Genomic DNA, 27,775 nt, shown 5'->3' with positions numbered 1-27,775 from the left:
GGTGTAACATGGGTCAGGTACATCGGTGAGACAATACTAATGCAATGTCATCATTTTTTTTGTTTTTCCTTATTTTTTCCTGAAACCTCTCTCAACACATTCGTGGAATGTTTCTGATAAAAATGATACCAAACATGGTATAATTTGTATCATATTTACTACGCATTCGTACATTTGTTCGGAGCGACGATGTTTCAGATTTCAGAGAATGACTGTGTTTCGCACCGAGGCTGCATGCCAGCTCTTTCGTCTTTGGCTGGACACTATCGGAGAAGGGCCAATTTATGATGCGCCCAAGTGTCTACCCTTCGAAGGGGCTAGAAGCTAGACCGCCGAAGAGTGTAACATTATGCGGGGTCAGGTATATCGGTGAAACAATACTAATGCAATGTCCCAATTCTTTTGTTTTTCATAATATATTCATGAAACTTCTCTCAACACATTCGCGTCATTTTCCTGATAAAATTGACACCAAACATGATATAATTTGGATCATATTTACTAGGCAATCGTACATTCGTGCGAAGCGGTGATGTTTCAGACTTTAGAGAATGACTGTGTTTTGCACCGAGGTTACAGGAAAGTTCTTTCGTCTTCGGCGAGACAGTGTCGTGGGAGGGCTAATTTATGACACCCTCCAGTGTCAATGTTATGGAGCGGGCCATCGACGCAAGATACTAATTCGCAACAGGTTGCGTTCAAACCATTAGAGATATTGAAATCAAATTTTTACAGAAAATATTTAGAATATATTCATTTTTATCTGGAGATAAAAACTAGAAAAAATCAATTGATAAATATAGTTTGCCCAACTATTTGTTACATTTCGCGAACAATAATTTTTAGGGATTTTTGAGGGATTCAGCATGTCAGGTTGATCTTTTTATCTAGTGCCATTACTGAAAATTCACATCCTTGTATTATCCAACCTTCCAAGATGCTAATTGGCTAAAGCGCTTTTCACTATGAAAAAGTCCCGTCTCTGCATTATTGGGAAATGGTTAGTGGCATCCTAGACCCTTGCGATCGCCGTCGGCACACGTACACGCCGACCAGGCGGTGTGTGAGTGTGCCGCCATGTCAGTTCCCATAGCCTCCCTGAGAAACGACGTGCTGCCGAATATTGCTAACCGTTTCTCAATGATGCAAAAGTACGACTTCTGAGGACCTTTCCACCCTAGATAGAACTTTCATCTAGCTCTTTTCACCATTGACAAGTCCCGTGACTGCATTATTGGGAAATATTTCCAGGCATCCCTGACCCTTGCGATCGCCGTCGGCACACGTACACGCTGATCAGGCGGTGTGTGAGTGTGCCGCCGCACGGCTATTCGAACGAAGCTACGACAGCGCCATCCACGTTGACGCGCCGCTCATGCTCCTACAGCCCTCTCTGGCGGACAACATGCTGCCGAATATAGCTAATCATTTCTCGATGACGCAAAAGTAGGACTTCTGAGGACCTTTTCACCCTAGATTGAACCTTTATCTAGCTCTTTTCACTATGGAAAAGTCCCGTCGCTGCATTATTGGGAAATATTTCCAGGCATCCCGGACCCTTGCGATCGCCGTCGGCACACGTACACGCCGACCAGGCGGTGTGTGAGTGTGCCGCCATGTCAGTTCCCATAGCTTCCCTGAGAAACGACGTGCTGCCGAATATTGCTAACCGTTTCTCAATGAGGCAAAAGTACGACTTCTGAGGACCTTTCCACCCTAGATAGAACTTTCATCTAGCCCTTTCCACCATTGACAAGTCCCGTGACTGCATTATTGGGAAATATTTCCAGGCATCCCTGACCCTTGCGATCGCCGTCGGCACACGTACACGCTGATCAGGCGGTGTGTGAGTGTGCCACGGCACGGCTATTCGAACGAAGCTACGACAGCGCCATCCACGTTGACGCGCCGCTCATGCTCCTACAGCCCTCTCTGGCGGACAACATGCTGCCGAATATAGCTAATCATTTCTCGATGACGCAAAAGTAGGACTTCTGAGGACCTTTTCACCCTAGATTGAACCTTTATCTAGCTCTTTTCACTATGGAAAAGTCCCGTCGCTGCATTATTGGGAAATATTTCCAGGCATCCCGGACCCTTGCGATCGCCGTCGGCACACGTACACGCCGACCAGGCGGTGTGTGAGTGTGCCGCCATGTCAGTTCCCATAGCTTCCCTGAGAAACGACGTGCTGCCGAATATTGCTAACCGTTTCTCAATGATGCAAAAGTACGACTTCTGAGGACCTTTCCACCCTAGATAGAACTTTCATCTAGCCCTTTCCACCATTGACAAGTCCCGTGACTGCATTATTGGGAAATATTTCCAGGCATCCCTGACCCTTGCGATCGCCGTCGGCACACGTACACGCTGATCAGGCGGTGTGTGAGTGTGCCACGGCACGGCTATTCGAACGAAGCTACGACAGCGCCATCCACGTTGACGCGCCGCTCATGCTCCTACAGGCCTCTCTGGCGGACAACATGCTGCCGAATATAGCTAATCATTTCTCGATGACGCAAAAGTAGGACTTCTGAGGACCTTTCCACCCTAGATTGAACCTTTATCTAGCTCTTTTCACTATGGAAAAGTCCCGTCTCTGCATTATTGGGAAATATTTCCAGGCATCCCGGACCCTTGCGATCGCCGTCGCACACGTACACGCCATCCACGCTTTCGCGCCGCGCATGCTCCTATAGGCCTCTGTTTTACCGATACAGTGACTACTGACGATGAGACAGATCGGGAACATAGTACAGCGCTCGTAGCGAAAAATGTCGGAACTATATTTTGATGAAATACTCAATGATCTAATTTTTCTGGGTGCCCGCTTTCATTTGTTTGATACGTAAGCATACAACGTGATCGGCGTGGCATTGAGTTCCTATATGTTCCCGCTAGGGTGGAAAGGTCCAACGAACTCCATACGAGCTCTGAATCTCTCGATATTTACGATAATGTCACTCGACAAGCAGTATGCTGCTGAATATTGCAAATTACGGCTAAAAAACGCAAAAGTACGACTTCTGAGGACCTTTTCACCCTAGATTGAACTTTTATCTAGCGATTTTGACTACAGAACAGTACTATTTTTGCATTGTTAACAAATGAGAGCGGGCCTCCCGTACCCTTGCAAAACTCGGGTACGTGTGCGGAACTAGGGAGGGGATGCACTCACACAATCTTGAGCCGTGCCCACCGCCTTAAGTGTCGGATCAGGTGGCCAGGAAGTGGATGTACTAATACTAGCCTAACCGGTGATCCCGAGATCACCGATGGGGAACCGTTCGTAAAGAAGTTGGAGCACGTCGCACGTGTCTAATGTTCAATAAGGAAGTATCGCTACGGGCCCTAGCAGCGGCCGTAATAGAATAGACCCGGTTTATTGGCCGGAGAATTGGATTTTCGAGAGTAATCTACCAGCATCTCGGGCTCGGTTAACAGGTGCGTCTATTGTCGGGTCCCTCCCATCCCGGTTTCGGTTGTCTAAGAACCCCGGGGACAATATTTCCCAGCCCAAAACCTGGAACGTCGTTGTACAGAAACGAGGGTCAGGTAGCAGAGAGAGAGAGAGAGAGAGAGAGAGAGACCGGCGCGCGTGCTATTCGGGATCCTCGAGCATTATAGCGATCTCGGGAGGGTGTAATTTTCGAAGTTTGATGGAGAACTCCCGGGCAACCTACCAATTGATATCTCACTCGGCTGACAGCGCCAGCTCGACGCGTTTAACAACTCCAATTACAAATTGATACAGTGTTTGCGCTGCGAGATTGCAACTCGGCGCTAACTACGGTCCTGCTTCGTCTCGAGTCGAATAAATCAATCGCGAAAAATTCCTCGTCGAGTTTTATGGGGTGGGTTGCGCGGGGGAGGCTTCAATCCTCGAGTCCATGGCGTTTTTGAGCTGAAAAAAATATTCTTGAAGAGGTAGAAGCTCATGGAAACTTCAGAATGGTAATATTTTGTTGGTGAGCAGGTTTTCTTGGATTCTGACTATTCTCCTGAACGGAGGAAATTTTCAAGGGTGAAGGCAATCCAGAGAGGTGAAAGTAGATGATTTACTCTTTCAAATGAGCTTAGGTAGACCACTGTGCGATTTTTTTTCATAAAGTTACAATAGGTTAAACATGGACAATTTTTCTCGTGAGACATATGTGCTCTTTTTGTTCATACTTGCGTACTGTAGATTTTGGGGGAAAAAATGGAACATCAACTTTCATGAGGTCGTTGCATAGGGGAGACTTCAATCTTAAAATTCGTGGCGTTTTTGAGCAGAGAAAAAATGTTTTAAACCACAAAATTCTATGGGAACTTCAAAATTTTACACATTTTGTAGACCAGAAGCTATTTCTACAAAGCCTTCTACGGATCCTCCAGAACTAAATTTTTATGGGAAAAACAGTTTAAGGCGGTAAAAGCAGAGTGTTTTCCTCTTCAAAGTAGCCTAAAGAAATTGTCGTCAGATTTTTTTCCGCGAAGTTACAATTCGAAAATCTTCAATTTGTCATCGGATCTTCTGTCTCCCCTCTCTCACATTCTTTCCCCTAGCTCCAGAGTCTTCCGCAGAGGAATTCCCTGGAGTGCAGCATAGTTCCCTCTTTCCCTGGATTGCACTGGTCTGTTCGTTTTCGTTCGATTAAATCGCCGGAGTCGATCTCGGTTCTCCCGACACTTCTCCGCTCGATCCGAGCGCGTGCTTTTAATTCCCGTCGCGTAATGGGACGGGATTAATTGCGGAGCAGGAGCGAGCATCGCTCGGCTCTTCAAAACTCGGATGGTATTTCATTCATGCCGCAGCGGGGGAAAGTGATCGCGCCTCGGCCTCCTAGACGGGCCCGTTGAAATTCTCCGGTTCGTCGGACGAGAGTGCATTCCTGCTCTCTTCGTGTTCGCTTTCGGCATTCCTATCGATACCTCGTTCTGTCACTCGTCAAAGCCCAGGCTCCCGCCACCACTCAGAGAACCCCGAGCAACTTGATATCCCGTGAAAACGGAAGCTGCGGGGCAACAACGAAAAATAGAAGCAACACGGGAACGAGATTCCTCGGAGCGTTTACGCTTCCTCGTTTTACCGAGGAAGGTTCCGTTAACAGTCTTGCATCGCCGCGCTCCGCGCTTGCAACATCTTATCATTTTAATCGCGAGTTAACCGCTTTCCAGTCCCGTCGTACCCTCACCCGACGGGGATTTTCCACTGCAATTTATGGCGTTTAGCGCGACGAATTTTTCTCGACGCATTTTTCAAAATACTTCCTGCTGTCTTTCTGTTGTTTTCCATGGTGCAGCAAAGTTACTAATTTTATTTAACCGTCGGAATTGTGGTATTTTGAATTACTTATCATTTGTTTGGTTGTCGAGGAGGAGCCTGACTCCTATGGCGCGGGCTGGGAGCATGGTTGCGCAGCGTGGGCGCTAAAAGAGCGTATTTTGAGAGCCACTGTTTCCCCCGTTACTCGAGTAGGAAGACACTTCCTCGGCAGTGGCAGAGCCGAACCGAAGCGGAGCCAATTACACGATGCTTGTGCCGACAGTCTGGTCGTGTTCGAGGTTCAAGGTTCGAGAATCGAGGTTTTCGAAAGGATCGGGTGCGCGTTGCACGGGCACAGAGGCTTGCCAATCGCCGTTCGGTCTCTTTGACAAATTCCCATGGCGACCGGGATTATGTTGTTCGCGGGTCAGCGGGACGGGGGATCGATCGTGCACGGTTTTCGAACGGGTCCGAGGAAATTAATAGCAGTTTCTCGCGGGGCACGATGTCAGTTCGCGAGCCACGCACGGGTTCGGCGCTATCATTATCCTCCGTTAATTGCCGGAGTTCGAGACTTTCGTTTATCATCGAAACGCACTAATCCAATTAGCTAATTAGCGGTTCGTGGCCCTATAAATACTTAACCGCGCCAATTAACGTGCTCACCGGTGCAACCAGCGAAAGAGAGAGAGAGAGAGAGAGAGAGAGAGAGACCGAACGCCGGATGGGAGAGAACAGATAGAAAAGAAAAAAGAGATGGACAGAAGAAGGGGGAAAAATAAGAAACGGGGGCCCCCACGGTATCTGGTATCTGGCTAAGTAACAGGTTCCGCGGAACGTTCAGAATCTTCAGGATGTTACACGCCGGATGAATGCACGAGATATACGGGCGTAGAAGACACTCCAAGTCTATTATAGGCCGAAACCGAGGGAAAGGGCGGCTACGTGACCAAAACAATGGCCCATCGACTCGCATTCTACTCAGATACAGCCGCATTGTTTGACGTTCGCTGCCATCCCTTTCCTTGCCCGTCTCTCGCCCTTCGCATTCCTCGTACCCCCGCCCTCCTCTTCCGCACACTTTTTCCGCCGGGACTCTCATTTTCTTCTCCACATTTTTCTATCCACGTTGACTCTACAATTTTTCTACGCCATTTCCACTACGTCCAATTTTTCTACATTTTTCTACGTATTTTCCTCACATTTTCTCTCTATACATCTGTTCTACATATCCTTTATACAGGGAATTCTCGTTACTAGTCAGCGCCAACCTTACGATTTGTAGTCAGCGGAACTAGCCACACCACCGCGGTGAGGGGCCGAAGCTCGAGAGTCGTGTTTCTAGCTACGTGCAACATTATATCAGAGAAAGACTTCCTGTCACTATCGGTTAGTAGTCATAGGCTGATGACTTATACAGGGTGTTTCAGCTAACTCGAGCATCTAAAATAACTCGCTTGTTTTCTATGACAGAAGAAGATTGCAGAGGAAAACATTAGTTGGTTCAGAGGAGCGAATATTATGATAGGCAAAAAAATTTGTTCAAGGTTATATTTTTTGAGATTTCAAGGTCATCGAAGTTTTTTTAAATGAAACGATATATTTTTATCAGTTTAAGGCGAATCCAACGACCTGTAATATTATGACCTTCGCGTGACCTTGAGTCTGTTATCAACAACGACTCCACACCGTACACTTACACTCCATAGACGCTGGTGTTCAACTTGTCGAAGTCATTTCGGGTTTTCAGTGCACCAATAATGCGTATTATGTGTGTTCAGTTGTCCATGGTTAGAAACCGTAGCTTCGTCGGTAAAGAGAACGTCACAAAAGAAATGTTCGTTTCTTTGTATTTGCTGCAATGTCCATGTACAAAAAGCAACACGATTCTCAAAACGTTGCCATGAAGCTCCTGATGTAAGGAAATATGGTATGGATTAGTGATGGGTACCATCGACTAAAAACTATCGACTAAATCGATAGTAGCCAACTACTATTTTCAGTCGACTGATTTTTTAAACTATCGACTGAATTTAGTAGTGATTGGGTCACTATTTTCAGTCGACTGTTTTACACGTCGCCATCTTGAAATTTCAAATGTCAGTGTCACACGATGAAACGAAAAGGTTAGAAATACATGATTATGACAGGACGTGCAAATATGCAAGTAATGAAATATGTAATAGATATTTCAATACTTTAATTCATATTAGATGTTAAAATCTTATTGCTACTTATGCGAAATACTTTAATTCATATCAGATGTTAAAATCTTATTGCTATTTATGCGATATAAACTATATATGTGATATACGTAGGCATAGACTATAGCCCGCAATCTAGACGTAACCACTAAAACGAAATTTCAATCGACTAAACTATCGACTAAATATTCGATAGTATGTAGTAACTAAATAGTAATTAGTCGATAGTTGAATTTAGTCGATAATGCCCATCACTAGTATGGATGAAATTTATAACATGGTAATATTCGGAACACACTTGCTTTGGAAATGCCTAAAGAACGTCCAATTTTTCGACAACTTGTAGTAGGATCAATATTTACTGTAGCCGATAGAAAAGTTTCGGCATCTTCTTCAGTAGCACGCTTTGATCGTTTTCCGTCCAGTGATTTAATACTCCCCGTTTTACAAAACAATTGAACAACGCGGTCAAAACTTTGTAGAGAAGATTGATTTTTCTCAGGGTATTTTTCTGCGTACAGTTGAGACGCTTGTACCGAGTTATTTTTTGCCTCGCCATAAACTAAAAACATGTCTATCTTTCCTGCATCACTGTACACCATCGTTTCAGAGAAGTCACGTTATCTTTCACAATCGAATAAATCCCGACGAATTTCTGAAACGTACCGATTAGAGTCACCGAAACGAGAAGAATTTGTATCAGTGTTTACAATTTATTGCGAGCGTGTTTACAGTCATTAATCAAGATTCAAGAACATTTCTTAAAACCCTAGGGGGATCGTGTCATCGTTATATCACTGTTTACATCAAGTGTCCTACTTTTATGAATTTCTCGTTCTCAAGGTCACGTGAAGGTCATAATATTACAGGTCGTCGGATTCGTCTTGACCTCTGCTATTATTTAAAAAACTTCGACGACCTTGAAATCTCCAAAAATATAACCTCCCGAACCAACTAATCTCTTCCTCTGATATTTTTTCTATTATAAACTACAAGCGAGATATTGTAGATGCTCGAGTTAGGTGAAAACCCTGTATATTAATATTTCACAAATCGAGGTGAGGTTTTTATATTGAAATCTGAGAAAACGGAATACCGATCAACTTTTGTTGCAAACATTTCTTCGCCAGATAATCGGAAATATTTTAAAAATTGTTGCAATAGTGTTAAGTGGTCCGGAAAGTGACTTTTTCTGGCCAAAATTAAAAATACATTTGTACCATTTTATTATCGACAAAAATGCCATTAATGTAACTGACACAAATAGAATAAAAAATATCCAAAACAGTAACTGAAAATTGTACAAATCTGTTCCTTAAAATTTGTATAACTTTAGAAGTAGCGGATAGTGGCGTTTGAAATTCTATTTTCCCTCCTGAACCAACTAATGTTTTCCTCTGACATTTTTTTCTATTATAAAAATATTGTAGATGCTCGAGGTAGACGAAACACCCTACAGACGAATGTGACTCTTACTTTGCCAGTGTGCCCTGCGTATTTTAAGTTCGACGCTCGGCGAGAACCTCAGATTTCGTCTAAGAGTCAGTCGCCAGAACCGCGCAACTGACTCGTAACGAGAATTCACTGTATTGTCTGTACATTTGTCTCTGTGCATTACTCTTTACATTCTCAATATATCTCCTCCCTTTTCCTTTTTCACCGCACACTTTATCAGCACGTTCTTCCTCCGCGCCAGGACCAACTTTCATAAATGTATTGCAGAATTTAAAGAGACCGGCGATACGAAATGATATTGTCAGAGCGAAGGGTTCTCGAGGAGCACCGCGAAGAAGGGCCATTTCCAAGGAAGCAATATCGACACTGTATTTTCCTCGGACAACCACTTTACCCGGGGTTGCTTTCCACCCTCTTTGAAGTCCTGGAAGCCGTAGTTTCGCGTCCGAATTCTCGATACGACGTCGACAGACCCTCGAACAGCTCTATTGTGCACAGTCGGGGTGAACGGTTGCTCCGCACTGCTCCGCACTGCTCCGCGCCGCTCCGCTCCGCTCCGGCTAAATTACCTTCAGGGGTTTCCTCTTCGAGGAACTCGTGTTTCTTAATGGTGGCTCGATTCCGTTTCGGCCGGGGCGCATTTTCGCCGGGGGACCACGCGACCGGAGGGTAGTAGATCATGTTGTGTATTATATTTCATTTCGGAGAATTATTCTCGACGAGTGTATAGGGTCTCTGGTTGCGGCCCGGGGAACCGCTCTGAATATTCAGAGCCTTAATAAGCCGGTCGAATCTCGTACAATTAGCGGGTAACCCACTTGATCAAATTTCCAAAGTTGTTATTCGATTACGTGGTCCCGCGGATGACCAAACTCCACAGATTAAATACACGGTATAATTTATCGGATTACCGCGATTAAAGTCTGATTTATACGATGACCCGTTAAGCTACTTGACACGCTCGGACTTCCCATTCTCTCTGAATTATATAGGGAAATATGCTCGGCTACGATACATCGTTTCGTCGTAATTCATTATCATTATCCATATGGATTTCATATAATAATTTTATAATTCTCCGGGGTTGGGTAATCGGACGTTTACACGCGCTGGATCGCGTCCATTACTCACGATCGTTATTCGTATCGTATTTCATACGAGCTTGTGTTGGTCCGTAAGTATTAGGTACTTACACCGTCCACATAATACTTATACATAGTGTGTAGTTAATCTTATTAACCAGCTTCTATCAGACAATGCAGTAAAGTACCGAGAGTGAAACAATCAGAGCTGAATAACATAGTCGTTCAATGTTGATATAAATGAAATTTTAATCAGATGTATTCATCCACGACATTTACATTTCGAGAATTAAGTTGAAGCTAACATTCAAGGAAATCTAATTCTAAAATAGAAAATAGTTCTAATGCGACGTATATTTTATAAGTCCAATGCACTTTAAATGCGCTTCAGTGCACAACTAATAATTCCAACTTACATTTTTTTGCTCATCCACCGGAGACATATAAATGAACTTCACTCTCCCATTCTACAGTGAAAAGTCCATCTTTGAAAGAGTATACTCATTGAAAAAATGAGACTTACAATTCTTTCTCCATGGCATAAAATAAATAAACATAGACAATGATCAAAATTGTTCAATAAGTATTCAACGTTCCTCTTCATATATGAACAAAGTACAGACTTACATCCAACAAATTATACGACGTTCATCATTAGATTGCGGCTGAAGAACATCATTAGAATGTTTATGCACAATAAACAATATTTGCATCGATTGCAAGACTCGGAAGTTGAACTAAAATTTCTTTCTTCTTTTAATCTCAAGCTGGAATTAATACATTGATGTTCTCAAATATTCTTAGTATGACCACTGCTTTAAATTGTACGTACAAATTTTTGTTGCAAAAAGTCCTGCAATCGTAATTGTTCATGGCGGTTTTCCAAGTCTTTGCGGCAACTCTCAACGAAATCCTCGCAACAATAACACATTATGAAACGCCGTTATGACAAGCCACATCCAGCCCAGACCCTTCGCGTGACCTCCAAAAGGGTGGCCCTTCGATTTCCCGGGGCCGAGCAGCCGCACCCATCAGTCTCCCAGAAATTTCTCGTGCGAGTCGCCGAGATCCTCCTCGTCTGCCACAAATCTCGAGCGTGCAGGTGTCAAGCGATAGTAATTGATGTCAGTGGAAACCCTTCCATATAACCGAAGTATAGTCGGCCGACGCGGGTGGCGGGCACGGTGCCTAACAGCGAGAGATACACGTTTATGGCTGGTGAATTTACGATCGATGGAAAATGCGAAGGGTGCGAGAGAAGAAGAAGAAGACGGTGTCCCTCTTCGCCGCTTCGGGATCGTTGTTCGCGATTGCACGCGCGTCACTTCCACGCCCCGAGGAGCCGAAGGCTCCTTTATCGGGCTCGATGCTTCTTAGATATACTCGGCGATCTTATCGGCGACTATATCGCCTAGCTTGCTCTAATCGAATCATCCGATCCAGTCGCTCGATACCGCTCTCCAACTTGTAACGCCGGCTAAGTGATTTTACATTTTCATTAACGCGTCCGCGATAAATCCATGGCGAAAAGAAGTTTGTCGCGACAGGAATGCTTTTTCAGCTTCTTCCTCTTCGTCTTCTTCATATCCCCTTGCTTTTTCTTTTTCTTCTTTCTACTCGTTTGCTTCTTCTGCATCTTCTTCCTACCCCCCTTGCTTCTTCTTCTTCTTCTTTCCACCTCTTTTGAAGGTTTTCTACGGGAAAAGAAGTGTATTATAATCTGACAATTTTTACTCTGCATAAGGATCCGCAGTGTAATTGTAATAAGAGACCTTTACAATCTAAATAAATTCCATGTTTTTGTGGTAATTATAGGTTATTGTAAACCGAGTCCAATTCTTGGCCGTAAGGCTGAATAAAGCAATATTATTATTAAATAAATTCCATGTTCCCATGTTTAACACGAACCGGCTACTTTAAAACCATTTTTCGACTATTTTTGTCGGTAACCTGGTCGCTCTACCTTATCGCGAATCTACGGAGCCTTTGGAATAATTGGCTATCTATTTTATAATTGTTGAAGCAATAAAGACAGAGGTAACGACAATTTTTACTCTGCATAAGGATCCGCAATCTAATTGTAATAAGAGACATTCACAATCTAAATAAATTCCCCATTTTTATAAGACAACACGAACCAGCCACTTTAAAACCATCTTTTCCCTATTTGTGTCGGTAACCTGGTCACTCTACCTTATCGCGAATCTAGCATGGTGAAATAATGGACTACCTATTTTATAATTGTTCAAGCAATAAAGACAAAGGTAACGACAATTTTTACTCTGCATAAGGATCCACAGTCTAATTGTAATGAGAGACGTTCACAATCTAAGTAAATTCCCCATTTTTGTAAGGCAACAAGAACCAACCACTGTAAAACCATTTTTCCCCTATTTGTGTCGGTAACCTGGTCGCTCTACCTTACCGCCAATCTACGGAGTCTTAGAAAAATGAACTCGTTGGAAGTCGATCTGATGAATTCCTGCGCAGAAAAATGTATCGATTCGTCTCGAGGGACGGTCGAGGTTTAAACAGGGGCCGAATCAACAATTATCGCGAGCTCCCAAGAGAGTGTTTCCTTCGGTTTTGCAGCGAGTATGAATAATTCAAGTAGAGTAGCCGAAACCGCGACAGAGAGTGCACCGGGGCGGAAGAGATTTTCGGTCGTCCGATTCGCCGGGCATTTTTCCGTGGAATTCAACGGGCGGTTCTCGGATTCTGGTCACGTCGCTGGAAGCGCAATCCGTGGCCGTCGGACGGTTTCAGACGGTTTTCCACGTAGCGATTTTACATATCGAACGAGTCCTCTGGTCGGAGACTGAAATTGCAATAGCCGTTTCCGTGGAGCGTGTCCCATCGGATCGACCGGAAACAAGAAGAAAAGAGTTGGTCCTCCCCCGTGTCTTCTCGATCAAACGGCACGCGCGGCTAATTTGTCTTGCGAGTCGAACGAATGAAATTTCGACGAACATGAAAAAGGCGGTGACTGCTTCCTGATCGGTGGGATCGGCACTTTACGAGACGCAGGGGTCCCTGTGTCTCTCCTCTCTCTTGTCAGCGGGGAATACCAGCGGCTGTTAAAGGCGTGCTGCCCGGCAGAAAGACGATCGACTATCGTGTCTCTTCCTATTCCCCGTGCTGGTTTTTGTCTCTATCTTTCTACGATTTCTTGGCAGCGCGTGTGGATTTAATGGGCCGTAAGGGAGGGTAGCGCGAGCTCTCTATAAGGCAGTGTCCGCCGCTACGCGGAATCGATGATGCTCTCCCACGGTGTTCCTCGTTCCTTCTTCTGTCTTTTCCTCGGTGTGTTTTTTCCCTCCCTTTTCTTCCCCGTCGGTCGTACCCGCTCGCTGCTACTTTCGGTTTCCCTTCGCCGAGCCATTAATCAACGCAACCTGCCGTAAAGATCGCTCTTCATCTCCGATCACGACCTTGGCAAATAGTAAGCGGCAACGATCGATCAGCGGATCGTCACCTGATCAGCGATACAAGGTAACTACACCGGCCGTGTTCTTCGGGAAGCATGTCCTAATGGCTTTCCTGGATCACAACGATGCCTTTTCCCGAGGATAATCACTGGCGGGATACCTTTCTCGGATAGCTGGAGCATCCTTTCGTGATATACGGAAGGTGGTTCTCTTCTAGATCGGTAAAAAACCACGTCGACTATTTCTCTCTCTCTCCCTCTCCCTGTCTTGGTTTTCTTGGTTCTTCAACCAAGTCGCTGCCCACGGTAAATGAGTTTCAGCTGGAACAGAGGAGAAGAGTCGTAGTCAGCGAAATTTATGTCCCCGTGGTAGGATCGGTACAGCAATTGTTATTTCGTGAACGAGCAGGAATCGCGTTCGGCCACGAGCTATTCCAATTACCCGGCGGCGAGTCCGGAATCGGCTGGGTTCGCCGATTCCCCATCAATTGTCACGCGGCGCATTAGCCGATCGGTGTGCCTTTACGCTTCGCGATCCTCGTTAATGCATTTTCTTGAAAAGGGATGCCCTTTCCTTGCAACGATAACCGTACACCACCGGTGCCGGGGGACCACCTTTCTTGGCTGGTCCCTGTCCAACGAGCTACGTGGAAATCCCCCCGGATTCTCGACTAGAACCTTCGAACCGGTTACCGACCGGTTCCCGTCCCGCTCGGACCTCCCGCTCTCGCTCTATGAACATACGAGAACGATCCTACGCGGTCACGTTCGGCAGGTGACGAGAACGTACACTGAACTCGTGACATACTTCGGTCACGGTCACGGCTTCCACGTATCCCGCGGCCAATCATCATTTCCAGAAGAATGCGAACCCGCGGAGGCGTTTCCGCGCATGGTTCGCGGTGGTATAATCGACTAGGTATTCGCTGCGGGCGTTCTTTGCCCCGAGTACACTCCGGATTGCCCCGGGGAGCAGATATTTACGATCGAACCTTTCGATGGTATCAGGAAAAAAAAGCCACTTTCGATCTCGTGGTAGAAGATTCTCGGTTCTGTTCTGCATGCGTGAAGAAGGCGTGGCGTACACCGTGTGGGCGTGGCTTCGTTGCCCCTGCAACTCCAAGGAGCACTAGTAACCCCTGAAAATCTAGCTTTGGAGAGGATCTACCTCGTCCTGTCCATGTTAAATAGGCGTGACTTGCTCTAGTGGGCGTGGCTACCACGTACCCTCCGGTCAATTATTATTTCCAGAAGCATGCGAATCTGCGAAGGCGTTTCTGCGCACGGTTCGCGGTGCTATAATCGACTAGGTATTTGCTACAGGCGGCTTTTGCCCTGGGAACGCTCTAATTGCCCTCGGGAGCAGAACTTCAAGACCGAACTCTTCAATGTATCAGAAGAGGAAGAAGCTTTCGATCTGGTGGCAGAATATTCTTGTTCTGTATGTAAAATAGGCGTAGTATAACTTGGTGCGCGTGGCATCTTCGCTCTTGGCTTCGAAAGAGTCCAGAACAAGTGCACCGAAGAACAATCAGAAATCACTTCTGTCTTTCAAATCAACGTTCCCTAAAACTCCATCTTGAAAAGCTACAATAACTCTCTGTTCTACATTTGTTTATGTTTCAAGTGTTTGCGAAGCTTTCACCCTGAGAACACTCTAAACTGCTCTAGGGGCAAGCTATCTAAGACGAAACTGTGGATCTAGCACCGGAAGATTGCCCGTCTCGTTCCGTCTACGTATAGTAGGCGTGGTCTAACCTGGTGGGCGTGGCATCTACGCTCCTGCTTCCGAAGTAGCCATGCCGGGTGGCCCTAGAGCGGTCTACGGGTTAGTTGGTTGAATATAGAGCGCTGTAGGTGCGATATTCAAGTGAATTCCTCGAGAAGGAATTGCTGACGTCTCAGGTAACTCACGGAGACCGACCTCGAGCGTCGTAGTGATCGTGTGGGCGTAAACTATCGCGAGCATCGTATCACGACCAGAGAGAGTGAGAGAGAGGACTGGTGCGTGCCTCGACCCCGACGCCAGAGACATAATTGAAAAGTGATGAAACGACGGCCAAGAATTTGCATGATAATTCACTCCGCCCTTTCTGATTTATGAACGCCGTTTAAGCGGAGAATGTTCGCGTGGGCTTTGTACGCCCGGAAAGTGACGCGACTCTCGCGAGGCGATGCCGGCGAGCGATTTCAATGGGTACCTTGCGGGGTGAACTATGGCCAGAGTCCGGGAACAATTCGTTTGTAGTGGGACGGACAGGTATTCCGGGGAAAGTTAACGCGGCAGTTACTTTCTCGGCCCAGGGAGATTCGCTTTGTAACCCCGACTTTTCGGAGAAATTTACTGACGGAGCTTTTCTGAAATCTTCCTAGAGTCTCGGTGAACTATCCGCGGATTTCACCTCAAGTGGGATATGGGGAACTGGTATCCCTGAAACGTATAAAATATTCAACTACGCATTTTCCGATTGTGTTTTATAAAATCAGCAATCTTAAGTTCTTGGAATTTTTTAAAAATGCACTATGCAGTAAAAAATTAAAAATAAATTCGTAATTTTGTGTTGAGCAAAATAGAAGATATGGGGGATAATTAATTAATACCGCGTTCACCCTATAACTGCCCTCGTGGTGAGGGTACCGACATGAAACTTGTCACACAGTGTTTTCTTTTGGGAGCACTAACGAATGATGAAGGATCAATTTGGTTTGGGGACTCACTGGAACCTGTTATCCGAGTGTAGACCTCTAACAGGATACTTGTGCTTTGTTCGCTGTTTCTTCCTCGGTTTGCAACCGTTGAGCACCTACAAAGAACAGATAGATTTTCTAGTTAGAAGACTTCGTTGTGCAAAAGCCTCCGTTTCCGAGTGCAGGCGAGGCCCGATCGGAAGGAAGAAGTTAATTGCCCTAAATGTTAGTCTGGCGTGGGCCAAGCGAATTCGGCCGCATTGAGATTTATGGACGGGCACGTCCGCCAGGCGTGTTTCTCTAGCTGGCGTTGCACGAACCTTGCAACTCTTGCGCGCACACCGGCTGATGCAGCAACATACAGAGTCGGTTTATGAGCGACGTGCGGTTCGTGTGTACACCGAACCGCGCGCGTGTTCACGACGGAAATCAATAAATTATTTCAGTCACGTCGAACAGCTGAATTCCACGGCACCGCGCCGCGTTTACCGATCACTGTCATTTCGCCGGTCGCGGCTCCGCGCGCGCCTCTCCTCTCGGACATCTATCAGGCTCGATTGCAATTAACTTTTTTACAAGATTCATCCGTGATTACCGGTCGCGGTGATAGCAGGTTGTCCAGGGGAATCGCGTGTGAGTCACTCCGGCGATGGAGGAGGCTCGATCGTGTCCGGACAACGCCAAACGAGGACTACAGCCAACGTCGGAGGATGTTGGCAGTTTCGATACTTTGTGCGGCGGAATTGAAGCTTCGGAGTAGATCTTCGATTCCTCGGCGAGCTCGTTTATGCCAGGCGAGGTCCGTTTATCTTCATCGGGAATTGGATGGATCGGGTTCGGGTCCGGGATCGCGCGAGATCTTTCTCGCGCGGGATCGTTTCCTCCGCCTATACGTTTCATCAGCTCTTATTGCCCCCGTCGATCTGGTTATATCGTAAATCGTTGCCAGATGAGATGGCATAAAATCGCTGTTGCCGTTGCTGTTACTGCTGCTGCGGCCTCTCGTAAGTTTTGCGGCCTCGGACGAAATCGTGACTGGTTTGCGACGACGGGGAGAGGAGGGGAGGGGAGGTCCGTCGTCGCCCCTGGAACGAGGTAAGAACTAAACGATCGGCGAACAGACGGATTAGAGTAATTTATAACAATCAGCGGAGCGCGCGAAACTGGTCGTCCCGCGTGTATTACTCACGCGATTCCCAACGACTTTTTGCCGATTCACGACGCGTGTTCTCGTTACGCCGTTTCGCATTCTTACTCTTGCTCGGCCGAGCACTCGCTGCAATCTCCCAGATGGATATTATTGTTTTATACGAGCCACGCCGACTCTCCGATACAAACGGTAGCTGCATCCTGACTGAAATCATTAGGTACATGGGAATTGTATTGCTACCTCGACGAGTTACCTTATTAGAACGTTTATGGGAACCTCTCACTTTGTCTTTGTTGTTCTAAAATTTTTGCATCGCTTATACAGGATCGGGCCATGTTTCGTAATTTTTTAAAAATTCCTTGATCATCCAATATTCAGAGGAAAAATCCACATGAGCAGAAATCTTCATCGGTTCAAGAATAATATAGCATGCTTATAATGTAGCATGCTATGACGTAACAATAATGCGTGTGTCACGTGGACGAGAGTCAGTATGCAAGAAGAGGTTACAAAATATAGTACGTTTATGAGTACAGTAGATGGCGCAAGGGGTGCGAATGCTTAGGGCAAATTTCCAACAATCCCGTCTTTGATGTACGTTGACAACTTTGAGTTGTCTTCAATGATTTTTTAAAAGTTCTATCTCAGACGAGGTATAAGGATAGACCTATCATTTTATGGGACTTCATGTCTCATTAGAGTGGTGAGTTTAGGATTTATATTGAATCACAGGTATCGAAGGCGTAGTTGCCAAATCACATCCGTGAATATCATCCTAATTATGTCATCCTATAACAGTAACAATACAGTTCTAAACAATGAATTTACTCGCGTATACATTACATTTATAAAGTACATATTAATATTTGGCTGTTTACAACATTTCGAATTTTGCTGATGAACATATTCCTTATTCTACGCACAGTTTCATTCATTTATTATTTATACCCAACATAAAGTTTAACTAATCATATTCGAAATTAGTATTTGGAATCGTTGAAGCATTTTAGAAAACAATATTCTATTGTATTCGCGAGACTGCAGTGACTATATATAGCTATTTTTAATTTTAATTCCTACCACTGAGGACGCTGTCAGCAGATTTTAGTTCCAGCTGGTAATGCAGGATGCGACACGAAAATGGTAATGGGGTTATGGGACCCCAAAAAAGGTGGGCCACAAAAATACATTGGAAGGTCTATCCTATACCTCGTCTGTGGTTCCATAATGATCCGATATTGTCCGAAAAATTGACAGTGTAGGATCAGGGTGTCCACACCTGAAGAGATGAAATTTTGTGCAAAAATCGCGAGGGTCAGGAATGATCGCACCAATAGCGTTTGGCGGCGCAGATTAGCCATGACAGGCGTGTCGCAGTCAGCGGCTGCGAAAACCGTTCGAAATCGGTTCTAATCTCGGTTCGTGGGACCGTGGCCGTGGTGTAGAGTATGTTTCAGCGTTTCCTGTTGGGATAATACACACGTGAAGGAGGGGCCCGTCTACCCGTCGCCGCGACACGTGTAATTGTGTGCGCGAGAGCACGTGTGGCGTTCGCACGGCTTTGGCGACAAGGGTGCAGGTTCTCGATTCCCGCCTGTGGACACATAGAGCGAGAGAGCTACAGTGTTCCTCGGCACTACTATCACTATAGTCGGCCTAGCGCTACGGCGGATCACCAAGGTGAACAAACTCCTTCGCCCTAGACCCCTGCCACGGTTTAATCTCCCGGCGTCTCGAGAGTCGACCTAGAATGATCTCCAGCGAGCATCTCGGGATTAACGCTAGGACTCCACGAGCTCTCCTCATGCTCCTAGGTTAGCATCTTTGACCGTGAAAGCTCCCGTTGCCAGGCCATTTCCATTTTGATACACGGCGCGCCGAATCGCCGCCTGAAATCTGTTTCATGTTTCTCCCGTGGAATTCCCCGCGGATTATGCGTCAGCTCCTCGGTCTTCTTCCTCCGACGACCATAATCGCGCCACCGCCGCTGCTCAACGCATTAATTTTATAGCCTGACAACCGGAGATATTCGAGAATGTACGAGGGCGAGCGAATTCTACTGCTGTATGGCGTTGCCCTTCAGGTCGAAGAAAAACAGGAACCTTATCGCGGAAAAATGTCTCCTTCAAAGCCCGATGCATCTGGAATGCCAGCTTATAGTTTGTGGGAATACGTCGTCCAACGTCCTCACGCGCGCATATTCGCCCGGAGGAAGACACTCGCGAGAAATCTCTCGCCAGGGATCTATGACAAAGGTTTCCTTCCCCCGTGGAAATGGAAATCGTTAGATCGCGCCGTTGGATAGAGATGACTTCGGTAAAGCGGCTTCTGTCGATGCGACCGCTGTTTAGTTAGCCGAAGGATGCTCGTTACCGAACGCAATTAGGCAAAGCGTCCGGTGGACAAGGGGACGCGGGACGCGGGACGCTGCATATTTGCATGCGAATTACCCGGATCTTCCGACGCATTGTAGTCAATGTCCTTCGTCTGCCAGCATGCTCTAGGCCGGGCGCCATAGCCCTTGTCTCCTGAGAGGACAAGCTCGGGTCTGTGGCGCCTAAACATTGCCTAGAATTTCTATGCAGACAGTAGGCTAAATATTTGGACTGTAATTATTGTTGTTCACACTCGTCCATTTTGGACGTCGCTACTCGAGCTTATGGACCTAGACATGATTCGTATTAACACTTTACCGGCCGGTAGCCTATTTACCGACTTTCTGCCCCCGACGCTTACCGACCGGTAGTCTATTAGCTTATTAGTCTATGCCGACAAGATGTGGTTACCCTGTTTTCGTATCTAGCGTTTATACACCTTCGGCGTCAGACCTGCCGAGTATAATGTGACGTAAGAAGAAGTATAATCTGACGGTGAAGTGTTCCGTAAAACCATTTTGGATGGAATTAGGTGGACTAGGTAAGCTCGTCAATATTTGCTTGCGAGGCGTCTCGGTGAAAAATAACATGATGTCTATTAAAATAGCATGATTCTCGAGCCCGTTGCTCGAATGACGCACTGACTAGCTACCGGAGAGCCTGGAGTCTCTAAAGACGTCGGAATATGCCCGAAGAGGATGCGTCAACCTGTTAAATCGCACATCTCGGATGAGTCACGTCGGGAATCTCGCCCTGAGTGGCCTGGGTGGTTTTTCCCGCTCCCTCCCCGCTGTCTCTCTCTCCCAGCGGCTTTGGTCGAATGTTAACTCGACCAGGACAGAAATTACAGACTTCGCGGGCCATTACAACCCCGCGGCCAACCACCGACGTCTCGTCGGACCAACCTGTTCCTCTCGCCCTCGACGAGACGAGACGAGACGAGACTCGCTGTTTCACCTCACGGTGGAACGAACCACCTTGCGTCCGTGTTATTCCCTCGTTTAAGCTTTCACGTGATCGTAACCAATTTGCAGTGAGAAGTGGCTCGAGAACGCGACGCTAACCGTGAGGCGATCGCGCTCCAACACGCCGCGCCGCTTTGCAACGGTTAGGGGGCACCGTGGACGCGTTATTGAATCAATCGTCGCCGCCTTCCTTCGCTTCTTCTTCCTACCCGGGACGAGTTATTAAATTTACATTCGGTAAGAAGGGAACGCAGTGTGCTACACGTTGCGCACGATCGGTTTGCGGAACGATGGGCCGGTAATTATCGAGGCAAATTACCGAGAACGCAACAGATACGACGAAAGGATCCGCGTTGGCTGGACCTGCTCGTCAACGGGCTAACAAGTTGCCTGGTGTCTCGCGTGATGGACACGTCGCGGGTTCTGCGGGGATAGCCCTAGGAAATGATTTCGGTCTGACTTTTTCCAGGTTGCTCCCCCCCCCCCCCGCCATTCAATTTGTAAACGGAGGGGAAGAGAGATTGGAAATGTTCGAGGACGTTATTGAAGCATAACTCGCTCGGAGTATTATTCTTTCTGGTTTTCCGTGGAGCGAAGATTGCGTAGGAGCAGGAAGCTAGCATTGCTTGTAGACACGAATACCATGTTATTAGCCGGTAGACCATCTCTCCTTCAATTATTAAATACTATAAGTCAGGATTCTTCCACGGCTGGACGAGGCTTTCCATTATGACTTGTTTAACGTACACTCCCTTCAATTATCAAAGTGAAGTGCAGGCAAAAGATGAAACTAGAACCGCCGGAGGACTCGAGGAGACCTTCCTGTATAATTCAAGCTATCTCTCCAATTCAATTCTAGGGGAAGCGGACGGAATTGGAAATGCTTGAGGTTTCGTGGAGAACGATACTCCGTCTTTGAAACTGTGCAGGTGTATCCTGTTTCCAGCGATGGTCCCCGCAGTGAAACGGTTCGATTCTCGACCACCGACAGCTCCGAAAAATCTCGGCGTATCGTCTTACGGTTTTCCATCATCGATAATTGAAATATCTCTGGCGAGGCGCGGCGATCTCTCTCGCGTTCTCGCGTTCCGATCAAGGTGCGCGGATACTCGGTGTCCAGAAGACTGGAGGGCAGCGCGCACGCGAGATCGGAATCGCGTTAAACCGTCTGACAGAGCACAAGTCATTAGATCAGGTTAAAGCGAGAGCCCGAGCAGGATAGCCCCGCAAAACGTTGATCCGTCCGACGATGATCACCGAGATTAATCTCGGCTCACCGCAACACGCCAACGTAGCTAGCCCCTTTCATCTTTCATTCCATCGGTGCGACGACGTTGCCCCTTGTCTCCCGGTGCGTTGCTGACGCGTCTTCGAGACCGTCAGTAGTCTTTCTCACGCGTACTCGTATGCACACGCACGTGCTCTCTCCGTTCCCCTCGCGCTGCTCTGCCTATTACTCTCTGTTTCCACCTCTCTGCTGCCTATTCTCCTTCTTCGTCTTCTTCTTCTACTTCTTCTTCATCCAACGCACTCTCTCTCTCTCTCTCTCTCTCTCTCTCTCTCTCTCTGTCTCTGTCTTCGTTTTCTTTTCTATCTTGGTTCGCCTCGCCCCCTTCGGGTCGCAGCCTCGTCCCGCGTTGCTGTTCCCCGAGCCTTCTTCTTCCGCGTTCTTCTAACCTGCCAATCGTGTGCTTTCGACGAATACGTCCGAGCGGTAATGGACTACCGATAGGCGCACGGCCATCGTCTTTCGCTTACCTCTTCTATCCGGAATCGTAATCGCGAGCCCTTTTTGCGGGGAGTTGTCCGGCGAGAGCCGCGTCGAACACTTAGACCGCCATTCTAGAGGTTGTGTACCCCCATTGTACAGTCAACACTCTCAAAGTGCCTTAGAACCACCATGTGCACCGCTCAAAATTAAAAAGTCTGCAGACCACGTCGGTTTGGAGCAAAGCGAAAACAGAATCTGTTGAAACAACACTGGTAACATTTATTCACGATGTGATGACAGAAGATTGTCCATTTGGCTGTCTCTTTGTACAGTATTCGTGACATTATAAGAAAAAGCGTAATTAGATCTAAATAGATGCTGTCTGACCTAAACAGGCATGGTTTCATCCATCTGGGCGTGGTCTGACTCAATTAGGTGTATCCTCTTTTAAGTAGGTGTGGCTTGAGTTAAGTAGATGCGGCCTGCTTTGGATAGGCGTGGTCTGATTTACGGTCTGAGTAATGGTCTGATTTAAATAGGCGTAGAATAGGCGTGGACTGGTCCAAATAGACCTGGTCTCACATAAACAGGCGTGGTCTAGCTTGAGTAGGCGTGCTCTAGTTTGAATAGACATGGTCTAGTTTAAATAGGCGCAGTCTAGCCTGAAGTGGCGTGGTCTAGCTAGAATAGGCGTGGTCTAGCTTGAATAGGCGTGGTCTAGCCTGGATAAGCGTGGTATAGCTTGAATGGTCTAGTTTGCATAGGCGCAGTCTAGCCTGAATAGGCGTGACCTAACCTGAATAGGCGTGGCTTCTATGCCCTCGCATTTACATAAATAGCTTCCGGAGCTCTGAAATTTCATCGCTCTAGAGTTTGTCCAATTGAGAACTATTTTTTCGAAATAAATTTTTGTACTGCATAATTTTCTGCAAGAGTAACAATCTGTTGTGCGCGCCAGTTTACGGTGCCCGGATCCCGGGAACATTTACGTCCACTTACTGTTAGTTGCCGGCACGATGGGAGGACGTGTCGCTTCTTCCTATTTATGGTGTGCGACGCTCGCTGTCGTTGACATTTAAACCGGGCGAGTGCGATTCTTTTCTTCCACTCTGGTGCCGCGTGAGATTTTCAAGCCCGTTCAGGAACAATCGCGGCGTAAATCGCCGCAACAAGGTCTCCGGGACAATGAGTTCATTCAGGACGACAGCACACGTTGCCACTCTATGTGTATCGTGTGCGTTGTCGACGCGGTTTTGTTGCGCCGATGATCCGCGCAGATACGACTAATAGCGGCAAGAAATTCCGGGGAACTCGCGTGAATGAGCCATTGTGGCCTGCTGCCGGAGAGAGAGAGATTCGATCGAATCTTCGGAGTCGGATAAGCATTTTTTTTTTTAACGAAGAGTGCAGCCGCAGAAAAAGGGCGAAAGTGCCCTTGAACCTGCGATGGACCCGATAGCTGTGAGGAAACATGTTGCGAGTTTTAATTTCGTATCCTCACCAGACAGATTCTTCACATTCGAAAATTCTAAAATAATTCTGACGCATCGTAAACAGCAACATGTGTATTGCATAATTTTTTCAAATTTTTTGGTTGGGAATTGTAGGATCTGGAGCGTTTTCGATTTTTCAGAGTTAATTAGAGGAACAATTGGGGTTACTTATTCCTCTCATTTTGTCAGTTACATCGCGTGCGAAAATTCTAAAATAATTCTGACGCATCGTAAACAGCAACATGTGTATTGCATAATTTTTTCAAATTTTTTGGTTGAGAATTGTAGGATCTGAAGCATTTTTTATTTTCCAGAATTAATTACAGGAATAATTCGGGTTATCTATTCCTCTAATTTTGTCGGTTAAATCGCGTGCGAAAATTCTGAAATAATTCTGACGTATTACAGCTACCATGGTACGTATTCCAGAATTTTTCTGTCTCACGGCATTGTATATTTTTTCTATCCGACTGCGAAGTCTTGTAAGCATACTTCGGAAGTTTTATTTTTGTTCAGCGTTGGGTTTCGCAGTTTCATGTCGCCTGTCCAGGAGGCTCGCTACGAAATGCTCGCCGAGTATCATTACTCCTGACCGTCGTTTTCATTCTCCGGCTCTCGGACCTCGTGAATCTCCCTTCTTATTTTTTCCGTCCGACACGCACGCCGTCCCGCACAACCACGCGAAGAGACTCGACGGACGGACGGAGGAATAATTTTGCAACGAGGGAGACGCCCGGCTGGCGTATTAATTTATGTGCATTGCGTGACGGACGTTCCAGGACCGCTTTGCTCATCGTCGAAAACTCGTCTTTCTCCGAAACGTGGACGCTTCGGAACGGATATTTAATTATTCCACTCGTACATATCCCATACGCAGAACATCCTTCCGGCCCGTGACTCTTATGACTCACAGGACTCTCCCATCTGATTTTAATTAAAATCATCCACTCGTACTCGTTAGACATCCTCCACTTAATCGTTTGATTTTCATTCGATTCTTTTCGTTCATCTAGCCATTCTGATTTTTACTACGCCTTCTTTGGTCCTCCATAATTCCCTAGGAATAAAAGAATATTGATTGGATTCTTGTATTTTCACTGTTGGTTAAACAGCCATAAATATTTAATGTTGTAGGAGGGCAAGGAGTTCCAGAAGACGTTTCAATTAATTTAGAAATTTTTTCTCCGTTAAATTGTAAAATCTTTTGCACAAGGGCCTCACTATACATTTTAGCAATGCCCATAAATTTATAGGTTCAAAATTGTAGGATCCGGAACAATTTTCATTTTTCAGAGTTAATTACAGGAACTATTCTGCTTATCCCTCTCATTTTGTCAGTTAAATCGCGTGCGAAAATTCTGAAATAATTCTGACGTATCGTAAACATCAAGACATGTATTGCATAATTTTTCCAAATTTTTTGGACAGAGGAAAAGTCCGAATTTGGAAAATGGAGGTAATCTATAAGCGTTTCACAGGATTCCCCGATTTCCGTTCGGCGGACGAATAAAGCCGAATTGATCGTTTGATATAGTGGGATTATTTCGGGCCTGCTGGACCAGAATAACGCATGAAGTCTGACGGATTCGCCGTCGATAGTCATTGAATAAAACATGAGTCGCGGCGACGATGTCGTCGTCCGAAATAATAACACGGCGTTTACAGGTTATGGCGGTGGTACGCGCTGTGTAAATATGGCGTTCCATTTAATATGAACGTAACGACGTAACGGTGTGCCAGCTAGAGATTCGCCGTATTGCTTTTTTCCCCGGCTCCTCGAAGAGCGAATAATCGCGTCGGGAGCTCTCCACAGTGTTCCGTGCTTTTTCATCGAAACCGGGAATTAACGGCCGGGACGCTGTTAATGGAATGGAACTCACGTTCCGCGGCATTATGCATGAGGCGTCACCTGGAGGGAAGAAAGAAAAAACAGAAAAAAGGTGGAAAAACGATCCGCGAATAATTAGCGAAGGTTCGGGGCCGCACCGGGTAATTAACCGGGAGAACAGGTGATTTATCGTTCGTCGAGGGCATTTACGTAACGAACCGACGGGAAGACCGTGCGGACGAGTAAAGGATGCGTCGTGTCCAGGAGCAAATGATTCCTAAACCGTCGCATCGGTTCAAATCAGCTCGGAACCTCACCGCGAGGAACATCCGCGCGAGAATCACAAGGCGGTTTTTGTCCCGGCCCTGCTCCGCTCGTAAAATTCCCAGTCGTCTCGTTGGCAGAGTCGTCACTTTTACGGTCAATGATATTTTTCTTTGCCGCGTTTCTTTGAGCTACGCTGTCTGCTTTACGAGCCACCAGGTGGTTTCGCTCGCTTCGTTCTCTGTCCGCGAGAGGATACTTCCCTCCGAGTTTCGTCACTTTGTTCTCTTCTTTCTCCTCTTTCCAATCGCGATGAATAGCTGCAGAGGTGTCGGTTCCTCAAGATTACAGAAGACAGGACATTTTTGTGAAGACTTCTTTTATAGGAAACATCGCTATGCTGACAGCACTGTGCGTCAGACGTTACAGTGTCTTAATTGAAGTTTGGAGAATCAGTGTCTTCTTCAAAATCTTGTTCTACATCAATTCTTTAATATCATAATCAGTGGGAAAACTTCCATAATATTCACACTTCCTCTGAAATTCTTCCACGTATATTTACTTAACACTAAACCTACCACCGCCGGTCAAAATGGCCGGTTCCAGATTTTCTATTCTACAATTATTGAAATTATAAAGATTAAATACATATATTTAGTAGAGTATTTATTATAACACGAACAGTAGAAAATCCAAATAAATTCGATCTGGTTATTTTTTTAAGACAACATGTATTAGTTGCTTCTAAATCTTGGTAGGTTTAAAGAAAATTACTATTTAACCCACCGACACCTGGGTCCATTTTGACCCAGGACGTCAAAATCAAATGGTCAGCTGTTGCATTAGGATCAATGATAAGACTGGCATGTCTACAAAGCGTGCCTTCAAAAATATGTTTCCAAAAATTCATAAATAAAGGAGTGAATAGTCCTAAACATAATCATACTGTTAACTATGCATTGAATGTGCCTTTATTACAAGGATTCAAGAATATAGTTAAAACAGGAAATATGTTATTTAACTTGTGTTTCTTACAACCAACTTCGAAAATTCTTGTTTAGTATAAGCATCCTCGGACTAATAATCGTAATCAAATTTGATATACTCGAGAGCATGATCCAACAAGTCTGGCTCTGTTCCTTGGTAATAAACATCTCTCTCTCTCGGAGCAGGCGGCTCTCGGTTTTAATCAGTCGCGTGTAATTATTGCCGGAGCATCACTCCAGAGACCCTGCGTATATCTGTCTTTGATTTGAACAGTCCCGAAGACTCTCAGTATACAGAGCTTAGACAATTATGAAGAGCAACATGCGAATTTCAAGCGCCACTATTTGCTACTTGTAAATTTATACAAATTTTAAGGAACAGATTTGTACAATTTCAGATTTCTGAAATTGTCAGTTACCGTTTTGGATATTTTTTATTCTATTTGTGTCGGTTACATTAATGGCATTTTGGCGATAATAAATCGGTACAAATGTATTTTTAATCTTGGCCAGAAAAAGTCACTTTCCGGACCACTTAACACTATTGGAACAATTTTAAAAATATTTCCGATTGTCTGGCGAAGAAATGTTTGCAACAAAAATTGATCAGTATTCCCTTTTCTCAGATTTCGATATAAAAACCTCACCTTGATTTGTGAAATATTAATATACAGGGTGTTTCACCTAACTCGAGCATCTACAATATCTCGCTTGTATTTTATGATAGAAAAAAATGTCAGAGGAAAACATTAGTTGGTTCAGAGGGGCAAATATTATGATAGGCAAAAAAATTTGTTCAAGGTTATATTTTTTGAATCAAATGAAGGTCACGTGAAGGTCATAATATTACAGGTCGTTGGATTCGTCTTGACCTCGGCTATCATATAGCGACAATAAAA

At 45.8% G+C, this 27,775-nt stretch overlaps 1 protein-coding gene across 1 annotated transcript in view; it reads left to right on the top strand.

Annotated features, from left to right (window-relative positions):
- LOC143360511 (uncharacterized) overlaps window positions 1–27,775 on the top strand; it is a 65,287-nt gene that overhangs the window by 33,573 nt on the left and 3,939 nt on the right. The gene's annotated exons all lie outside the window — the stretch shown is intronic.

Source organism: Halictus rubicundus, chromosome 1, assembly GCF_050948215.1.
Source record: "Halictus rubicundus isolate RS-2024b chromosome 1, iyHalRubi1_principal, whole genome shotgun sequence".
NCBI lineage: Eukaryota > Metazoa > Arthropoda > Insecta > Hymenoptera > Halictidae > Halictus > Halictus rubicundus.
Note: the sequence above shows the minus strand (reverse complement) of the source record. Positions and strands in the feature narration are given on the sequence as shown.